This window comes from Mustela nivalis, assembly GCF_964662115.1.
Source record: "Mustela nivalis genome assembly, chromosome: 19".
NCBI lineage: Eukaryota > Metazoa > Chordata > Mammalia > Carnivora > Mustelidae > Mustela > Mustela nivalis.
In genome coordinates, this window is record NC_139038.1 from 23,035,602 (window position 1) to 23,055,048 (window position 19,447).

A 19,447-nucleotide genomic window follows, 5' to 3' on the forward strand; every position below is an offset into this window, starting at 1 on the left:
TGTTCAGAGAAACACACATATATAATCAAATACTGCAGAGAAAAAGAACGGAATGGTGGGAGGAGAAACAAGAATCACCATATTCGTGACCTTTCGGGAGAAGGAGGGTAGAACCCTGGAGGAGAAGGGTTCCCGGGGCATCGCAATTATTTCTGAAGTTGGTGCGTTCACGGGTTTTATGATTATGCACAGTTAAGATGTTCTGTACATGTATTTTGTCCTGCATTTATTAAAAAAAAATTCTAGACAAATAAAGAAGTGGGCTTGTAGGTTCCATTTCTCTGCCCCAATGCTTTAGATCTGCCCGTTGAATGACAGTTATAATAGGTTCTGAACAAGGAAAGGACACCCGGGTGCTCCCCGCGCCCCCAGGACTACAATTCCCAAAAAGGATTGCTTACTCCCGGGCCCGTGTCTGCATTTGGTGGATGTACGAGCTATCCAATGAGCCCCTCTGCAGCCCGAGGGGGGCGGGGAAGTTGTCCAATCAGCGACTGGGCAGACGCGCCAATGGGCGGGAAGGTTGTTCGCTCGCGGCCTTGACAGGAGCGGCATCCCTGAGTGGGTGGAACCAGCCCCTCTCACCGGCCTCTCAGAGGCTGGCGGTTTCCCTCGGCACCCCGCTTCCCTCTCTCGGTGAGGCACATCATCCGGGAACACCCGCGCCCAAAGCCAGTGACCTGAGGACGCCGTCATTCAACTCCTGTTCTTCCTCCTGGACAGACACAGAGGAGGAGGGAGTGCGCGGGCGCTCGTGAAAATGCTTCCATGCTCTGAGGTACCTGCGGGCCGGGGCTCAGGGCCCAGCGACCCTGGGGGTGGGGTGGGGGTGGGGTGGGGGCTGGGGCCTTGGTGGGAGGCGGGGCTGTGTCTCAGGAATAGGGTCTTTCGCGGTCACCTCGTGCGCCCTTCCTTTCACAACTGTGAAGAGCCCGGAGCGGGGCTTCGTGTATGGAGCGGCTGATTATCTCACCTGTGCCGTGCGCCGGGTCTGGGGAGAGCGGGGCTGGGGATGCGCCTGTAGCAGGCAGACGGGGTGTCGGCCTTGTTGGGGCTAAAGTCTTGCCGGAAGACCGGTGGCGTGAAGGGAGTAAGTGTGGAGTTGTTGGGGGAGAAGTTCGGGTTCTCCCTCTTTTTTTTTTTTTTTTTTTTTTAAAGATTTTATTTATTTATTTGACAGAGAGATCACAAGTAGGCAGAGAGGCTGACAGAGAGAAGAGGAAGCAGGTTCCCTGCTGAGCAGAGAGTCTGATGCGGGACTCGATCCCAGGACCCTGAGATCATGACCTGAGCCGAAGGCAGCGGCTTAACGCACTGAGCCACCCAGGCGCCCCCGGGTTCTCCCTCTTAAATAGGTTACATTCCACTGGGGGTTGTCAGGATCCCCACTGTGCACCTGAGATCAGGCCAATCAAGGCGGCGGGGTGGGGGGGGGGTGTGGTATGGAGGGAGTGCGGGCCCAGGACCGCATCATATTGGCGGGCAGAGCCAGTCCTTTCCAGAGCTTTTGCGTGGAGGCCACCGGAGTCTACATTCTCAGCGGTGTAGTGGGGGCAGCGTGGTGCGCACAGATGTTTGTGACATATTGGCAAGCACGAGGCCGGAGTGTAGTTCGTTCAGCAGAAATTGTTGAGAGCGTACTTTGTGGTGGGCCCTTCCTTTTGGGTGGGTGGTTGATGGAGATTGGGAGCACATGTTAAATAGTCTGACAGGTATCTGAGGTGCTCACCACCTGTTTGGGCGAGACAGGAAGCAAATAATTACCCGTGAAATACGTAATTAGAGTTTTCCCTTGAGTGCTGAGAAATACAGGGTGTGTTTGAGTTTGTAATTTAGGCAATAATGTCTCAGCGGAGATCGGAAGGCTAAGACAAATGGTAGACGTGGGAGGGCGTTCCATTAGAACAGGTCGGGAGTGTTAAAGGAATTGAATGTCCTTGAGGCTGGGGCCACGTGGGGACTGTAGGGTGGGGAAAACCAAGGTTTGGGCTTAAGACTTGCACTTTCTGTAGGTTCTTGGAGACTAAGCATAATGACTGAAACCATGGAGTCCAGAGCCAAGCTGCTCCTAGCTCTGCCACTTAAGAGCTGTGTTACTGAAGCACTCTTTATCTCAGTTTCCTGATGTGAGAAATGGGGATGATAATAATCCTACTTCATAGATGATTGTAAAGATGAAATGATATTTAATGTTAATAAAAGACTTAGAGCCATGTATGAAATGCAATAGGTGTTAGTGGTGGTTGATTCAATAAATAGATAAATACATAAGTTTTGAAGACTTGGAGACAGTCTGCAGTGACATTTGTGAACTTAAGTGGCTTCGACCCAACTTCATTTCTTCTCCAGTTTGTAGGGGCTGTTGATGCCATGTGTAGCACTGTTGAATCAGAAATAATTTTTCTTGTATCAACTGCTGTTGGCTAAGGGAATCTGATGTACCATTGAAATGATCAGAGAGAAAGAAAATACTTTTTTTTTTTTTAAAGATTTTATTTATCTATTCGACAGAGAGAGATCACAAGTAGGCAGAGAGGCAGACAGAGAGAGAGAGGAGGAAGCAGGCTCCCTGCTGAGCAGAGAGCCCGATGTGGGACTCGATCCCAGGATCCTGAGATCATGACCTGAGCCGAAGGCAGTGGCTTAACCCACTGAGCCACCCAGGCTCCCGAAAATACTTTTCAATAGCATATTATGATTATGTTTATTGAAAAGTTAATATGGATTTATTTAATATTTGTTGGTAACAGTTTGTGTAAACTTGCTTACTTAAAAAAAAGTAAACTGTAGAGTAACTCATACAACAAAAGGAGAGAGAAGTAGCATAACTACAGCTTACCTTTTCTTGTCTCTCTATGGTAAAGCTATTATAATTTCTCTGTTCCTCTCTGCCTCAGTTTCCAATGCCCCCCGTGTCTGCCAACCACTACACATTGTAGGGGAAGTTTGTGTTTGGAATTGCAGAGACTCTAAGGCAGTCGTACCCAGGCCAAAGGGCACATCAGCAGAGCCTCTGGGGCTTTTTAAAGAAAAACAAGGAGGATTCTTAGATCCTCCTCTAGACTCACTGAGTCAGATCTTCTGGGATAGGTCCCGGGCTGTAAAGACCAGGTATGTTTGCCATGTGGATGTGTTTCATGACAGCTTTTTTGCGCTGGCCTTTCCTTCATTGGAACAACATGCAAGAAGATTGGGAGAATCCACAAGTTAATGTTTGAAGCCATTTTGCAGGCCTCTGTCCTTCAAGTTCCATGGTTTTGTGATCTGCATCTTCACTGTGGTGTGTTAAATCCTTAAAACTTGTCAGAGAGTCATGTTACTAATAACACAGGGATTCCTTGCAAGAATCATTGACAAATCCCTTTCTGCCCCAGTCCTCTCTTTGGAGTGGGGCTAAGAATGATAACCCGCCTGTGGGATGTAAGGACTAAATGAGAAATAGATCCAAGGCAGTCAGCACAGGATCTGGCCCAGAGTGATGCCTTTCACAAGTTATTATTACTACTTTTTGATTTCGCTCCATTCTTTTTTTCTTTGTACATATGATTTATTCATTTATTTTAGAGAAGGAGTGCACGCCCCTGTGGCAGGGGTGCGCACGGTGGGTGGGGAGAGGAGTAGGGAAAGGGAGGGAGAAAGAATCTCAAGCAGGAATGCACAGTGAGTGTAGAGCCTGATGTGGCGATAGATGTCATGATCCTCACGTCATGACCTGAGCCTAAATGAAGAGTCAGGCACTCAACGCAACCCTTGATTTCCCTCCTTCTGAATATTATTTGGATGTAGTTACTGACTATGTCCTCACTGTGGATCAGGCTGGTTCCTGCCTCCCCAGGTTACAGCCATGTTAAGAAAGCCAGTTAGCCTCCCAAGAGTCCTAGGATGCCACTGCTTTGATGTATTCCTGCCTTCAATACAGAGCCCTCCTGGGGCTAGCCATGCAAGGAATTTCCAGAGAAGACTGCTGGGAGGACTAGATACGGAGTGTTCCCCTCAGTGCCGGGCGCACAGCTGGTGTTCAAGACTGGTAGTGAGTGTCAGCACCATGTCACCATCATCAGTGTCCTGACCTTCATCATGGACTGGTGCTCTCACTCCTACCATCCTACAGTTAGAACTCTTCTATTGGACACATCGGGCTTATATGTTATTATATTCTAATAATTCCATTTGGTTCAATAGGACTCTTTCAAGCACTTACCGTGATCACCAACTCTCGTGACTCCCAGTTCCTCTCTCCCTTATCTTTCCATTCTGCTGTTCCCTTAAGGCAGTTCCCTCTTTTATTTCCTGTGACCTCCACCCCCAACCCTTCCCTGTATCCTGGGAAATTAGGAGTCCATTAGCCATTGCCTCCGTGTCTTTGGACCCTGGTCCTTCTTGGGGGGACATCTGTTCCTGAAACTTCCTAAGGTGCTGCCTGTGTTCTCATACCCCACATTATTCAGGATTGGGGGGTTCAAGATGGTATCTTCTCGCTTCTTTGCCCCCATGCCATTTCTTTGAGATCTGTGGTCCCCAGGGAGAGCATCCTGACCTCCTCATCATTACTGTTTTCTCCCTTCCTCGTAGTTATTCACCTAATTCATTGAAGACTTGGGTTCCAGGCCCACAGCCTCCTCTGTCTTGATTCTTGCCATTAGCTGGGGTGGCCTCAGTGTGTGCATGGAGGGCCCAGCCTCCAACAGGCATTCATTTTCTCAAATGCCTACTTTGCCATGATCATCTCTGCCACCACTATCACCGTGGTGCCTTGGATTTCCACCCTGGTGCTGCACCACCTTGCACGTGAGCAGTGCGGCACCTTTCAACTCCAATCTCTTTCCAGTATGTTCCTTCTGTCATTTCTGCTCTGCCATCTGCGTGCTCTTCGCGAGGACCTCCTTGGATTTCTCCGTCTTTTAGATGCTCCCTCGAGGCTCTCATCTCTCACCTGAGCTTGGATTTCCCAGCCCATGATTCAGCAGTTGTCCTGGCAATGCTTCTACCACCCTTGCCTTTCATCTGAGTAAACCCTAAGCCATGGGTGAAGCAAAGCATCCATGTTCGCCTTGAATCCTCGTGGTGGGAATCACACAGCAGGGCAGCTTGGAACAACTGCGAGTTCTTGCGAACCAGCCTCCCCTGTGCCCTCATGGAGCTCCCCCATTCTGTGGTTCCCTGGGCAGCTCCCTTTCCCACTCTCCAGAATCCTTCCAGCAGACTTTTCCCACTCTCCTCAACCCTATGATTGACGCTACCCTCCTTCATTCTCTGCATAACATGGGCCATGGGATGCATACTGCTTCACAGAGAAGATGGGAACCTTCAGATTGGAACTCCATGAACATCCCTCCAAGAAAGGGAACCGTCCTTTCCTCTTGTGACAGTGGTCAGCATCCCCCCAGAGGCCACTGGGAGCACACCTTTCCTTAAACACAGTGGGTTCTGTTACTCATCGTGGGGGAGAACCCACATCATGGGAATTGTGGGGCTGATCAGTAAGAAAGAGGGTGTTAGAACATACAGGATTTGGGCTTTGGGTGGATGTTTTGGGTAGCAATCAAGGAAGAAGGAGTGTGCTCTGGGCTGGGTGCTTTGGGACAGTTCTGGGACTGGGTAGGTCCATCGGTCTTCTCTAGAAGGAGGTGTGAGTAGTGAGACGAACAGTGTCGATTCAGAAGGAAGGCACTCGCTCCTATGAGCTGGGAGAGAGGATGATTGGTATTTTGTGATGGGCATGACAATCTGGTTTTGTCTGTTTGGACAAGAGAGGAAGTGGGCCTGTTTTGTCTCCCTTCATCACCGTGGCCAGGTCACCTCGTGCTGCAATTCTTTGAGGTCGCATATGTCCAACAGGGGAAACACATGGCCTCTCTGTGTCTGCTGTGCAGCCTTGCTCATGGTGCCAGGCCGCCTTCTTGATGTCAGCACTGCTCTTCCTTCTTTCCCAGTGGAGGAGGGAAGTCTTCACAAGACAAATAGGTGTGTGCCAGACAGGAGAAACTAGCCTGGACACTGAAGCCCAGAGCTGTGTCAGCGGCACCTGACGTGTCGGGGGGCGGGTAGCAAGAGGGCATCCTGGAGAGGCTTTCAGAGAGTGAAATGCAGGGGAGGACCCAGGGGTTTCAAGTCAGGGAGGTGATGTACTCTGGGTTTTTGACCATCTCCAGGAGCTGCGTGAGAGCTGCTTTGGTGAAAAAGGGCAAGTCTCTTCCCTTTTCTTTCCCTGGCTCAGGCCCCTTCTCCTATCTGGTCTGTTGCAACACTTTCTCCTTGTTCTGCCTGCTTCTCATGCAGCTCCTTCTCCCACCCAAGTTCCCCTGATCTGGCCAAGGTGATCTTTTTGGAATCCCACATCTTCTCCTGTTACTATGTTACTGGAAACCTTTTGATACCCGACCAGCCACAAGGTAGAATCTGCACTGTGTGGTGGGACTCCCTTTGCTTTTCATGATCCTCCCATGGTGCCCTTGGTCTCCTGCTGCCAACTGGAAACCTGCATTTGGATTATCTCAAATCCAGTCCTTCCAAAAGTGCTTTGAGATCCCCTGCCTGTTTTCTCCTCCTTGCCACCCCCACCCTCTGAACTCCATGACTGGGACCAGTGTGCCCTTCAGCTCCCACGTGCAAAAGGGAAGAGTCATTTTTGAACTCTGCTTTGACTTCCTTTCCCCCTTCTGCGATCATTCACCCAGACGTGTGATTTTGTCGGCTAATTTTTTCTGGAATCTACCTCCTTTTCTCCACCACTGCTTCTGCCCTCTCATTCCGAGCTATGGTCATTTGTGGTGTGATCCACAGTGCTAGTGTGATTGGTGAGCTTCCAGGTGCATCAGCCTCCCCCAAGAACTTTCTCCCCTGGAATCCAGAGATTTGTGGAAGCCCCATGCATTCATATCACTGCCTAGTTTCTTGTTTCCTGGCTGCTGCTGCTTCTTTTTTTCTTAAGATTTTATTTATTTATTTGACAGAGAGAGACACAGCGAGAGAGGGAACACAACCTGGGAAAGTGGGAGAGGAAGAAGCAGGCTTCTTACTGAGTGGGGAGCCCAATTGGGGGCTCGATCCCAGGACCCTGGGCTGAAGGCAGAGCTTAACGACTGAGCCACCCAGGTGCCCCAGTTTCCTGGCTTCCTGTAGCTGTTGGAGATGGACCCAAATGTTCCTTCAGTGTCTGCACACCCGGTCCATCTTCCTTCTCCAGTCCTGCTTCCCAATCACCTTTGCTGCACTACGGGATCTGGTCAGTCCTTCCAGTGTGCTCTGTGCCCACTGGTTTTGGGGCAGCTCGGCCGCTCCCTCTGCCCAAGACACTTTCTCCTCAATCCCCCCTCACTCATGAGCTCTCATCTCCCCTCAGGTGAATGCCGTGACTCCACAATCTCTATTGAATGGTTACTCAATTGCCGGAGGCACAGTTCTCACATGGTTCCAGACGTGACCCAAACAGATCGGGGTGGAACAGTTAGTGAGCCTTTCTTCCAGTGAGAAGCAGCCAGAAAACAGAGTCAAGAAATCTGGCATGTCAGCGGGTGCTGGATGCTGTAGGAAGGTTGGAAGTGGCTGTCATCTAAGCCGGGATGGCCAGGTAAGGCCCCCTGAGGACAAAGGTGGGAAAGCCTTGTAGGAGGTGAGGGAGTGAGTCCTGTGCATGTCTGTGGGCACAGTGTCCCTGGCAGAGTGAAGGGGGAGTAGGAAGGTCTCTGTGGAGAGAGCTGGGCTGACTTGTTCCAGGAATGACAAGGCCAGAGTGGGGGAGAAGGGGGATAATAGCAGATGGGGTCTTAGGGACCTAGGGTGGGAGTCACTGGAGGCCAGGCAGGGGTGGGTGGGGGCGGATTTTGAAGTGAAGAATGAAGTGACCTGAGTTGGATTTTAATGGGATCACTTCAGTTTTCTGTTGAGAACAACGAAGGTGAACTCAGTCAGATCAGTTTGGAGGCTCCTAGAATATTCCAAGACAAGAGATACTGTCAGCTTGGATCAGGGTGGTAGGAGGGGAAGTGCTGTTAATCGACCAGAGTCTGGGTACATGTTGAAGGAAGAGCTGTTGGGATATGCTGACAGATTGGATGTGGGTGAGGCCATGAGTCAAGAAGATGCCCAGCCTCTGACTCTGCCGGTTCATATCAGACGCGGCTCCCTCTGGAGGCCTCTGACACTTACAGACAAGGTCCAGCCCACTATCTGTTCTCTGTGCATGTCCTTCGGGGCAGTCAGTCCTGTCTCAATGCAGAGTCTCGTTTAATGTTTGTCCTTCCCCCTCCACTGTGAGAATAATGGTGCTGAGAGGGACCACATATGTCTCAGTGTCCCATGCCATGTAGACTCCTAGCAAGTATTTCTCAGCCAGCAGAGTGACAAGGAACTGAATGTAGACGCTCAAGGTTCTGTTTCCTGACAAGGTCTCAAGACTACCATGTCCATTTCATTGGTTTTGAGTAGTCTGTGTGTTTTAGAAACCAGGCCAAAGGCTGTTAAGACTGAAATTCCATTGTGAAAAAATTAATTTGCTGTCACCTGCATTGAAAAATGTCACTGTTGATGTGCAAGTGGGTCACAGGATCACGTCTTGGCAGAGGCAGCATTTTCCGGAGACCTACGCCTTCCTTCCCAGCACAGTGTTGACATCTACACAGCTCAGCCCAGAGAGCAGGGTTGAAATTTTGACCTGAGATATTCTGAAGGTGAGGGGATGCTGTTTTCCCTCCCCAGAGAAGACGTGTCACTTTAGAATGAGAATATTCTGGTGAGGATAAATTAGCTGCCAAACTTGACCATCGAGAAAGTCGAATAAATCATGGCTTTTCTGGATTTTTGCCACCCCCCCATTTTTTCCAAAAGGTAAGAAATTAAATTTGGAAAATATATATGGAAAGCACTGGCCTCAGATCTAGAATACTAATTACTTTTCTTTTAAAGTTGTTTTTTTTTTTTTTTTTTTTTTTTTAAGATTTTGTTATTAGGGAATCTCTACCTAACATGGGGCTGAATTCATAGCTCCCAGATCAGAATCACCAGCTCTTCCAGCTAGCCAGCAAGGTGCCCCTTGAGGATTAACATTTTCTTTTTCTTTTTTTTTTTAAGATTTATTTATTTATTTATTTGTCAGAGAGAGAGAGCGAGCGAGAGCGAGCACAGGCAGACAGAGTGGAAGGCAGAGTCAGAGGGAGAAGCAGACTCCCTGCGGAGCAAGGAGCCTGATGCGGGACTCGATCCCAGGACGCTGGGATCATGACCTGAGCCGAAGGCAGCTGCTTAACCAACTGAGCCACCCAGGCGTCCCGAGGATTAACATTTTCAATGACAAAAGTGAATACATTTTCTCCACTCGGTAATCTAATTTGAATAAATTGGGCATATAATTTATTGCCTCTTTTTTTTTTTTTTAATTGGCCAATGGTATTCCACAGTGTGGTTTTACTTCATGTGACAACACTTGTTTGTCATTTGGGTGGCTGTTTAGGGCTGTGTTAAACATTTTTGCATGTGTGTTTGAATTTTTCAATGAGATGGGTTTCAGGGGAGAAGTGTCTGCAAAATGGTCCTCAGAAGAGGTTACGTCAATTTCTGTTCTCACCCATGGTAAATGAGATGCTATCACAGAATAATCTTAGTCTCTTAAATTGTGAGCTGGGAAGTAGAAAAAGATTTCTTTGTATTTTGAGAGAGAGAAAGAGGGAGAGAGAGAATGGGAAAGGGGCAAAAGGAGAGGGAGAGAGAGAATCTGAAGCACATTTCCTGCTGAGCACAGCTTGAATGGGGCCAGATCCCACAACCCTGAGACTATTACCTGAGCCAAAATCAAGAGTCAGATGCTCAACCTATTGAGCCACCCAGTTGCCCCTTAAGTTTATATTTTTATAATCAGTAGGAAGACTGAGAATTTTCAGTTGGTCACTGTTACTGTCAGTTTTTTATATGAACCTTTTCTCCTTAGCATTTTCCCGGTGGGTTGTCTCTTTGATTTTTTATGTTTTTGTTATTAATTTTTTTATTTTTGGATTTTTTTCTTGAGTTTTTGTTTATTTATTTGACAGGGAGTGTGTGTGAACATAAGCAAGGGGAGCAGCAGAGAGAGAGAGAGAGCGAGAGCGAGCGCACAAGTAGGCAGAGTGACAGGCAGAGGGAGAGGGAGAAGGAAGCCCCCCTCCAGAGCAGGGAGCCTGAAACAAGGCTGGATCCCAGGACCCTGGGATCATGACCTGAGCCAAAGGCAGAGCTACGCAGGTGCCCCTTTATATTGATTTGTAAGAATTTTTATATGTAGAGTGGTAGTCTTTGGCTTCTGTATTTGTTGTAGTTTTTTGTCCCAAACTCTTGCTTGTCTTTGAGTTTAGCTTGTACCATACATTTCATGATACATTTCATTCTGAATCTTTATGGTACCAGATTTGGCAGTCTGACTTCATTGCTTTGAGATAATGCTTTAAAGGGCCTTTTTCAGCCAGTACTACATTTTACTTTAGCACTTTTATGGTTTTGGCTTCTATTGTTTAGACCATTTATCTAACCTTATTATTTTGTATAATATAAAGTAGCCCTTTTTGTCCCTACACCATCTAGCAATAGTCTATATCCCTCATGGATTTGAAACATAACTTAGATACTAAATTCTTACATATGCTTTAACATAGCCATGCATATATCCTTCCTCACTTCCAGTTGGACTTGCTGTTTTCATTTTGATGCCTACACGTTTTGACTTGCGATGTAGCTTAATTGTGAATTGATTGAGAGGTCCCATAGCTTGCTTCTCAGAGTAAAAATAGGTTTGTGCCAGGGAATAGCACCATTTTCTTAGTTCATTTGAGCAGCTGGACTCCAGGGAGGAAGAGAAGAAAGAGACACTGACGAAAGGCACATGTCTAAGTCTGTGAGAGCAATAGCGTTTCAGGAAGCCATACTGTGTATACTTCAACATACATGTCATTGGCCAAAACTAGGCATGTGGCCCTACTCCTAGCTGCAGGAATGTGTGGGAGGGGAGAATTTCTCACAGGGCAGATTGGTACCTTGAACAAAATTGGGGTCCTCTTACTAAGGAACAGGGATAGGTGTATGTTGAAAGGGGAACTTGGAAGGTCAGCTGCATCTCTCATTGGTTTTTGTTTTTGTTTGTTTTTGTTTTTCTTTAGAATTTCCCTAGGTAGGGGTGCCTGGGTAACTTAGTCGGGTTGAGCATGTGAGTCTTGATTTCAGCTTAGGTCTCCATCTCAGGGTTGTGAGTTCAAGCCCCATGTTGCATTCAATGCTGGGCATGGAGCCTTCTTAAAAAAAAAAAAAAAAAAGAAAAGAAAATAAGGATTTCCCCAGGTATTCCAAAGAGACAGAAGGGTGGGGAAGACTGGAGGTAGGTGAGCAGGGGAGAAGACATAATGTATAAAAGAAAATGCTCAGTCTTCATTGTTCAGTTTGATGAGCATTAAGAAATGTACACAGTTGGCTCTTGAACAACATGGGTTTGAATTGCATGAGTCCACTTATATGTGGATTTTTTTTATAAATATAGCACAGTAATGCAAATGTATTTTTCTTCATGATTTTCTGTAGCATACTTTAGTGAAAGAATAAAATGTATAATACATATAGCATACAAAATACCTTTAATCAACTGTTTCTATTACCAGTAGTGCTTCTGGTCAACAGTAGGCAAGTAGTAGTAAAATTTGGGGGGAGATGAAATTTACATACAGATTTTTTACTACACGGGAATGGGTACCCCAACCACTGTGTTGTTGAAGGATCAATTGTGTATCTGTGTCCCAGCCCCAAACACAAGACATAAAATATATCTGAAGCTCCAGAAGTTACCCTCGTATCTCTTTGTACTTAGTCTCCTTACCCCCGCTGGTCATTTTCTGATTTCAGGATCTACGGTAGATTAGATTTGCCCGGTCTTGAACAACGTGTGAATGGAATTTTGTCATATGCAATTCCTTTGTCTTCTTTCACTCAGCGTGTTCTTTGAGATTCATCCATGTTGTGTGCACTTCCAAAGGTAAACAAACCCTGATGGTTCAAGTGGAGAAGACAGATTTTAATCAGTAATAACTGTTGGAATCAGGAAAAGAGTCCTGCCTGAATGAAACTCTGCCTTGATTTGTACAGAGGGCATTTTAAAGAGAATGAAGAAGTAAGGCCAGGGATGAGTAAAGTCAGGGGAGGAACAGATGACAAAAAGTAGAATACGTATTGGTCCATATGAAACCGCCTGTATTTGCTAACTGGGAGACAAGGGCCTGACTTTTCAGTAGATGCCTTGAGTTTCCTCAGGCAGGCACTAAGGGGAACCTGTGTTGCAGGGTTGGGACCTGGAGCTGTTAGAAACTATGTTAATGTTTATTGGAGTTGGTATATGATAAGCCAGGTTTGAGAAGAGGGCTCAGAGCAGTCTGGCTAGAGTTTGGTCAAGGAAAGAATCTTCATCAGTGTAAAGTAGTTTCCTCCTTTCTATGTAGTGTGTGTTTTTTTTTTTTTTTTTAAAGATTTTATTTATTTATTTGTCAGAGAGAGAGCGAGCGAGAGCGAGCACAGGCAGACAAAGTGGAAGGCAGAGTCAGAGGGAGAAGCAGGCTCCCTGCAGAGCAAGGAGCCCGATGTGGGACTCGATCCCAGGACGCTGGGATCATGACCTGAGCTGAAGGCAGTTGCTTAACCAACTGAGCCACCCAGGCGTCCCCTATGTAGTGTGTTTAAACCACGATTTGTTCATCTGTTCATCTGATGGTTAGACATTTTGTTGTATCCAAGTTTTTGGTCATTGTGAATAGGCTACAATAAACTTTCTTACAGAAGTCTTAAATTTCTCCTGAACTTGCTTAGTGGGATTGCTTAGTCACAGGGTGGGGACATATTGAAGTACTAGCCTAGTTTCCAAAGTGGTTGATCAGTTTACACTTCCCACCAGCAATATACTGACACTCAGTTGCTCAGCATCCTCGTTAACATTCTGTGTTGTCAGTGAGGGTGAAATAGCATCTCATTATGCTTTCACATTGCATTTCCCTGGTGACAAATGATCTGAGTTAGGCACCTTTTTGTGTGTTTAGTGGGCATTCCTACATCTTTGGGCTCTGTCTGTTCATCTTTTGCCCATTGTTGTCAATGTTGTTTTTGGTTTTGACTTTTTGGAGTTATTATGTATTCTGGATAGGAATTCTTTGTCAGACAGATGCATGATAAATGTACATGGATAGGAGAATAAAAATTTAAAATATTTTACAGTAGCATCTAAGACATAAACTGGTTAGGTGGCTGGGTGGCTCGGTTGATGACTCATCTGACTTTTGATCTCAGCTCAGGTCTTGAACTCAGGGTTGTGAGTTCAGGCCCTGCTTTGGACTCTATATTGGGCTCCATGGTAGGTGTGGAGCCTGTTTAAAAAACAACAACAGCAACAAAAAGGCAAACTGGCTGGAAGTAAGTCTCATGATAGACATGAAACGCCTACAGAAAGCAAAACATTGTTGAGAGGAATTCAAGAAGAGTGAAATCAGTGGGAGATATGCTTTGTTTATGCATTGGAAGATATGACATCGTTGAGATTTCTGTTTTCCATGATTTGATTCATGCAAACAATGCAATCCCAATCAAACTCCTAGCCATCTTTTTCCTCTTTTGTAGAAAAAATGAACAAATTGATGCCACATGTATATGGCAATGCCAAGGGTCTAGAATAGCCAAACAAGTTTTCAAAAGAATGCAGTTGAAGAACCCACACTACTTATTCCTGCTCAATTTCAAGACTTACAGTGAAATGACAGTAATCAAACCCTTTGGTGTGAAGATAGATCAATGAAACAGAATAGAGTCTAGAAATAGACCAATCACAACAGGTACTGTTGATTGATTTTTGCCCAGAGTGTCAGTTCAATGGGGAAAAGGAAGTCATTCAATTTTATTTTTTTAAAGATTGATTAAGTTATTTATTAATTAATTTATTTATTAGAAAAGAGAGAGAGAGAGAGAGAGATCATGAGCAGGGAGGAAGGGGAAAGGGAGAAGCAGACTCCCTGCTGAGCAGGATGCCCAATGTGGGGCTCTATTTCAGCACCCAGGGATCATGACCTAAGCTGAGGACCATGCCCAACAGGTGAACAAGCCAGGTGACCCAGGGGAGTCTTTGTAGTGAATAATACTGGATGAATTGGATACTGAAGTGGAAACAAAACAGACTTTGACCCCTACCTCATTCTTTACATACACACATAAATTTGGGAAGGATCATGACCCTAAATATAAAAGACTTAACCAATTTCTGTCACTCACCCTTTCCCTTTCATTCTCTTCAAATACTTCTGAAGGGCGTTTTCATCAGCACAAACTCAAAATCAAATTAAAATTCTAAGCAATAGGAAAAACACTGACCAACTGAAAGTGTTTCTTCTTTCTTTTTTCAGTCTTATATTTGATGGTGTCTTAGAGTGAAATATGGCATATGGGTAGTGTAGAAAAATTTTAAAACAGAAAAATTAACACACACACACACACACACACACACACACACACACACACACACTTACAGAGACCCCAGAAGTCTGAAGTTTCTCCTGTTTCTCTGCTGTTCTTCAGCCTCCCTGCCTACCTGCAGCTACTGGAACATTCCAAGGCACTTCCTGCCCAGAGCATTTCTATCAGCTGCTCATTCCATCCTTAGTGCCTTCTGCACAGCTTTCTCCAATTCTGTGGGAGTCCACCCAGCCCTCCTCTTTTCAGAGAGGCCTTCCCTTTGACCTTGTCTGACGCAGGTCCTTCATCCCCTGCTATTGTCCTTCATCTGGCATAAGCTCTTACTTTGTCTCTGTCTCTGTCTACCAATGCCTGGACTTTGCAGACACTCAAGAAGTATTATTTGTCTGGATCAATAGTGTCAAGCTGAGGGCGAATACAGAAGCTGCTCCGTGTCATCCAGGAGAGGGCAGTAGGAAGTCCAGGGAGGAGCTCCCAGAGGAAGGCAGCTTGGTCAGCTTTTCAGCAGGTAGAGCTGCTCAGCGGTGGAGCGAGTGCTTTCTTTGTAGGGCGTGCTCAGGCGGTGGCTTGGTGTTGTTGAAGGGTTCTTGCCCTGGATGTCAGGGTTGACCAGGTCATTGGGAAGGTCCCTTCCAACCAGACAGCCAGCCGTGCTTGAGGACTAGTCTCCTCTCTGGTCTGTGGTTCTTTCTCAACTGCAGATGTGGCTCTAACCACTAGAGGGCACTAGATGATGCCTTTGAGGACAGTGCCCATCAAATCACCAACAGTGAGAACACAATTTTCTCTCTTTTAATTATTGAAATACAGTTTGATCTATACAATGTTATGTCAATCTGAGGTGTGCAGCATTGCTGATTTGACAAGTCTGTACTTTATTCAGCACTCACCACGATTATGTGTATTCGCTGTCTGTCACAGTACATTATTATGATATTATTGATGATATTCCTGAGGTACTTTTCATTTTTGTGAGTTATTTATATAAGTGGAAGTGTGTGCCTCTTAATCCCCATCACCAGTTTTGCTACCCCCCTCCCCCACTACCCTCTGGCAGTCACCATTCTGTGTTGAAGAGTCTGTTTGGTTTTGTTGGTTTGGAGAACAAACTTCTCAGGGCATTTATACCCCAAACACAGACTTCAACAACAGCTTCACAAAACAGTCTTTAACTCTTATAGTATGTAATGGATGCTGATATTTTCTGTTTAACTCTTACCATCTGCATTTTCTAAGCCAGGGATTTGCAGACTATTACATTGATTTTGTGAACGTGTATGGGTCACAATTCATTGTTTGAAAAGCACTGTTTTAGACAATGGAGTGTGTTCACCCTTGTAAAAGTCTGTGGGTCAGTTTTCCTTGACAGTCTGGGCTTGTGGGTAATTGTGTCCCTTAGTGTGTACTTAGTGTGTTTCTGTGCTGAGTTGCTGCCTTGAGTAGCCAAAGGTATTTGCTTCCTTACGGGTGTCTGCTGAGGTGGGCACATGGCCGTCTGTGGGAGACTGGTGGGGACAGGTACAGGATTAGCACAGACCATAGTCAGGACAGCAGTAAGCCCTTGTCGGTGGATATGAAGAGAACATATGTTATCTGTCTGAGATGGATATCTGAGAACTTAGAACCTAGCTGGGTGAAAACACACACACACACACACACACACACACACACACACACAGACACACACACAGTCGCGTGTGCCCTACCCTTTTCAACTTACTGATCAGGCAAATGGGAATGAGGTAACGTACTCAGGTTAGCACTTAGGATGTTTCATGGTAAAATAACAGAAGACCAATTCCATTTGATTGATTTATTACTTTTTTTTTAAAGATTTATTTGAGCGAGAGAGAATGAGGGGGGAAGGGCAGAGGGAGAGAGAATCCTGAAGCAGAGTCCCCATTGAAGATGAAGTCTGATGCCGGACTGAATGCCAGAACCCAGAGATCGTGACCTGAGTTGAAACCAAGAGCTGGCTGCGCTACCCCGTTTGGTTTAAATGGTAAAGATGTTTATTAATTCCCAAGATAGCCATTGAAGGGCAAGGGCCAAAATGGCTTCACATGGCCTTAGGGATCCAGGCTTTTTCTGCTACTTCTTGTTTTCCTAAGGCTGGTTCCTTATGGTTGGCAGAAGACCTTCACTGGTAATCTGGGCTTCAGCTCCTGGTTTAGAAAACTAAAACTTTGGTTCCTTGTAATATAGACCGGGGAGAGCTTAGGCTACCATAGCATTTTCTAGGTTGTGTAGACCAGAGTTCAGGCTACTGCACTATTGTTGTAGCTGTTGTGTTTATCGGTTCCTAGTTTTCCCATTATGACCTGCCTGAGGGATGTGGAAGGACTGGTACCTAATACAGAGCTGGGGGAAAGGCTTAGGTAGTCTTTTGTGAGTTTTAGGAAACAATCTCGGATCTCCCTTCCTACAAACACAGGAACTTGTGGTCAAGCAAAGTTGTCTGACTGGCTCTTGCCAGTGAGTTTGCTGAGGGAATAAATGGTGGGAGGTCTTCTAGGTGAGGTATGAGGTGAGGTGCTGTGCTCTGTAGGGCCCTGGAAAGGGAGTTAGGCACATGAGCAAAGAGAGAGAAGAAATGGTCGCCGGGGAAGGGAGGCTGGTGATGAGGGGCCATGTATGTGAGCACCAAGATGGATGGCTGAGTCTGCTGAGATTTGTAATGGAGCATGAATCTGCCTCTGTTGGCTGTTGGAGGTAGCTGATGGTCCTCTTTGACCTGGTTCCTGAGAACTGGGTCAGAACCTACTGACCTCGCCTCACCTGCCTCCTTTCTTCCCTTTTAGGTCTGCAGTAAGCCTTGGCTACTGGCTTGACCCTTCCATTCAGCATTTTGTAAGACCGTCTAAGGAGAGGAAGGCCCCCAGAATTAATAGAGGCAAGTGACTCCCTCCCTCCCAACGTCCCCTCATCAGACCAGAGGCCCGAGGTTTTAGGGATTCCTTCTTCAAAAGAGAGTGTTCACTCTCTCCAGTGGCGTATGAAAGTGCTCATTTCCCAACATCCTCACCAGCACAGGAACCTTTTCATTGTGGTTAATCTGGAAAATGGTATCTTACAGTAAATTTGTTTTATTTTATTCCTCTTATTTTGGGGCTGAAGTTAAGGATCATTTTATATGTTTAAGAGCCATTTCTGCTATCTTTTACTGTGAACTGTCTAAGTAAGGAATCACCTTTTTGGCCTTATTAAAGTGATAGTAGCACTATTAGTCTCTGCAAGTCCTTTCTATCAAGGCAGTGAAAAGATTTGAGACAGGATTTGAGATTGCGATTGATTCATCTCAATCTCAATCAGATTGAGAAATTAGCCAAATGATCCCAGTCCTTGGGCATGCAGGGAATCCTGGCCCTAAAGATGGAGCTTGTGGGTAGATTCTGTAAGAAATGCAAAGAACGTTTAAAGTGGTGGTCCCTGACTATAAGGACATGGATCTTACCTTGAGCTGAGGGTGAACCAGGCTTTAGGAAGATGGGGCCAGGCCTACCTAAGAGGACTGAAGCCTCCCTCCTGGGCGCCTGAGGCAGCTTTCCTAACCAGAGGCAGGGACCCACCTTGGAGCCCTGGGGAGCTGGGTGCCCCAGGCAGCATGTCAGCGGCCTGCCTGCCTTCTTCCTCTGCCTGGGCTGGCATGTCCAGGCTGCAGCACACAAAGAAAGGGCTTCCCAAATAGGATGTGGTGAGCATCTTTAAAGTTTTTGTTTCAATATCCAGTCTGTTGTGGATGATATTCTATAATATAAAATAAAAATGATTTCCTAGAAACATAAAATGCAAGATAAACTGTAAAGTACAATCTCAAATTATGTATTAGGAGAATCAATAGACCTAGAACTCTTATATCACATTTCAGTAAGTGTCTAAATGCTACTCAAATTTCATTCTTGAGATAGTTATGCTTTAAGCAACAGGACTTTAGAACATGGATTTTATCTTCCTTTTCCACTCTTTTATTTCCCATCTTCTTTACACAAGCTCCCCACCCTGGAGCTGAATAAGTCAATTTTGGGGGCAATGTTTGCTCATGCCTTTCTCTCCCACAGACGGTCTGTGAGGTCATTTTATAAGCATAGAGGCTTTTACCTACGCAGGATGAAGATGAAGGGACCATGGTAAGAAATACGGCTTTATTTTTTTTTTATTTCATTTTGCTTGGCCATTTATCTACAAATGGTCTACAAATAGTCTGGCTGCAAAATATTATTTTGTTATGATCTCGCATTTTGAGGTTTAGCTGAGTCCTATGTAGTTTGTACCTGGCCTCAAAAAAGCATATTTCAAAGAGGAACATTAGATCTGATGTTTTGATGTAAAACACTTGTCTTTCCTATGTACAATCATGGGATATTTTATTTTAATTTTTAAAGATTTTATTTATTTATTTATTTATTGAGAGGGAGAGCATGACTGGAAGGGCCAGAGGCCCACATTGGAGCAGGGAGCCCAATGTGGGCCTTGATCCCAGGACCTTAGATCCTGACCTGAGCCAAAGGCAGACTCTTAACTGACTGAGCCATCCAGGTGCTGCAAGGGACATTTTATTTCTATGATCTTTAATTCCACCATTAAATCATTAAATAGATTGTACTTACTGTGGTTTTAGCAGCTTTAAATTTAAGAATACAAAAAAAAAAGTAGGGAATATGAAAGTTGATTTCTCCCATGAGTCCACAGATAAATCACTGACCCGAAAGAAGAGCAGCAGAATCCTCATTTGCTCTTCTCCTGGGGCGGCTCTGCAGGGACGCTTTCCGACCTCACTGAGGGATAGCTTGTCTCTGTGTCTCTCTCTCAGGATATTTTGGTCGAGTCCATGTCGTCAGTCAGCTGATAAAGGCATTTCTACAGGAGACAGAATGTCATTGTCAAATTCTAAATCTTGGGACTATGATGGAGACCACCTTCTGGAGATTAAAGGTAAATGAACATTCGCCCTCTTCTTTCCCGAATTGTTTCATTTGTGAAGGTGCCCGTCTAG

The 19,447-nt window shown here is 45.7% G+C and overlaps 1 long non-coding RNA gene across 9 annotated transcripts in view; it reads left to right on the top strand.

Annotated features, from left to right (window-relative positions):
• The first annotated feature begins 512 nt into the window (after positions 1–512).
• LOC309855004 overlaps positions 513–19,447 on the top strand; it is a 30,684-nt gene continuing 11,749 nt past the window's right edge. Inside the window, exons 1-6 of one of the 9 annotated variants that reach the window (XR_014306541.1) lie at positions 528–778; positions 7,343–7,570; positions 11,854–11,983; positions 17,256–17,347; positions 18,513–18,581; positions 19,265–19,386. This is a non-coding gene — a long non-coding RNA (uncharacterized lncRNA). Of the gene's footprint in view, positions 779–961; positions 981–1,002; positions 1,091–7,342; positions 7,571–11,853; positions 11,984–16,287; positions 16,457–17,255; positions 17,348–18,512; positions 18,582–19,264; positions 19,387–19,447 lie in introns of those variants that run through there. The other 8 variants (XR_014306542.1, XR_014306547.1, XR_014306543.1 and 5 more) reach the window with 8 other exon arrangements.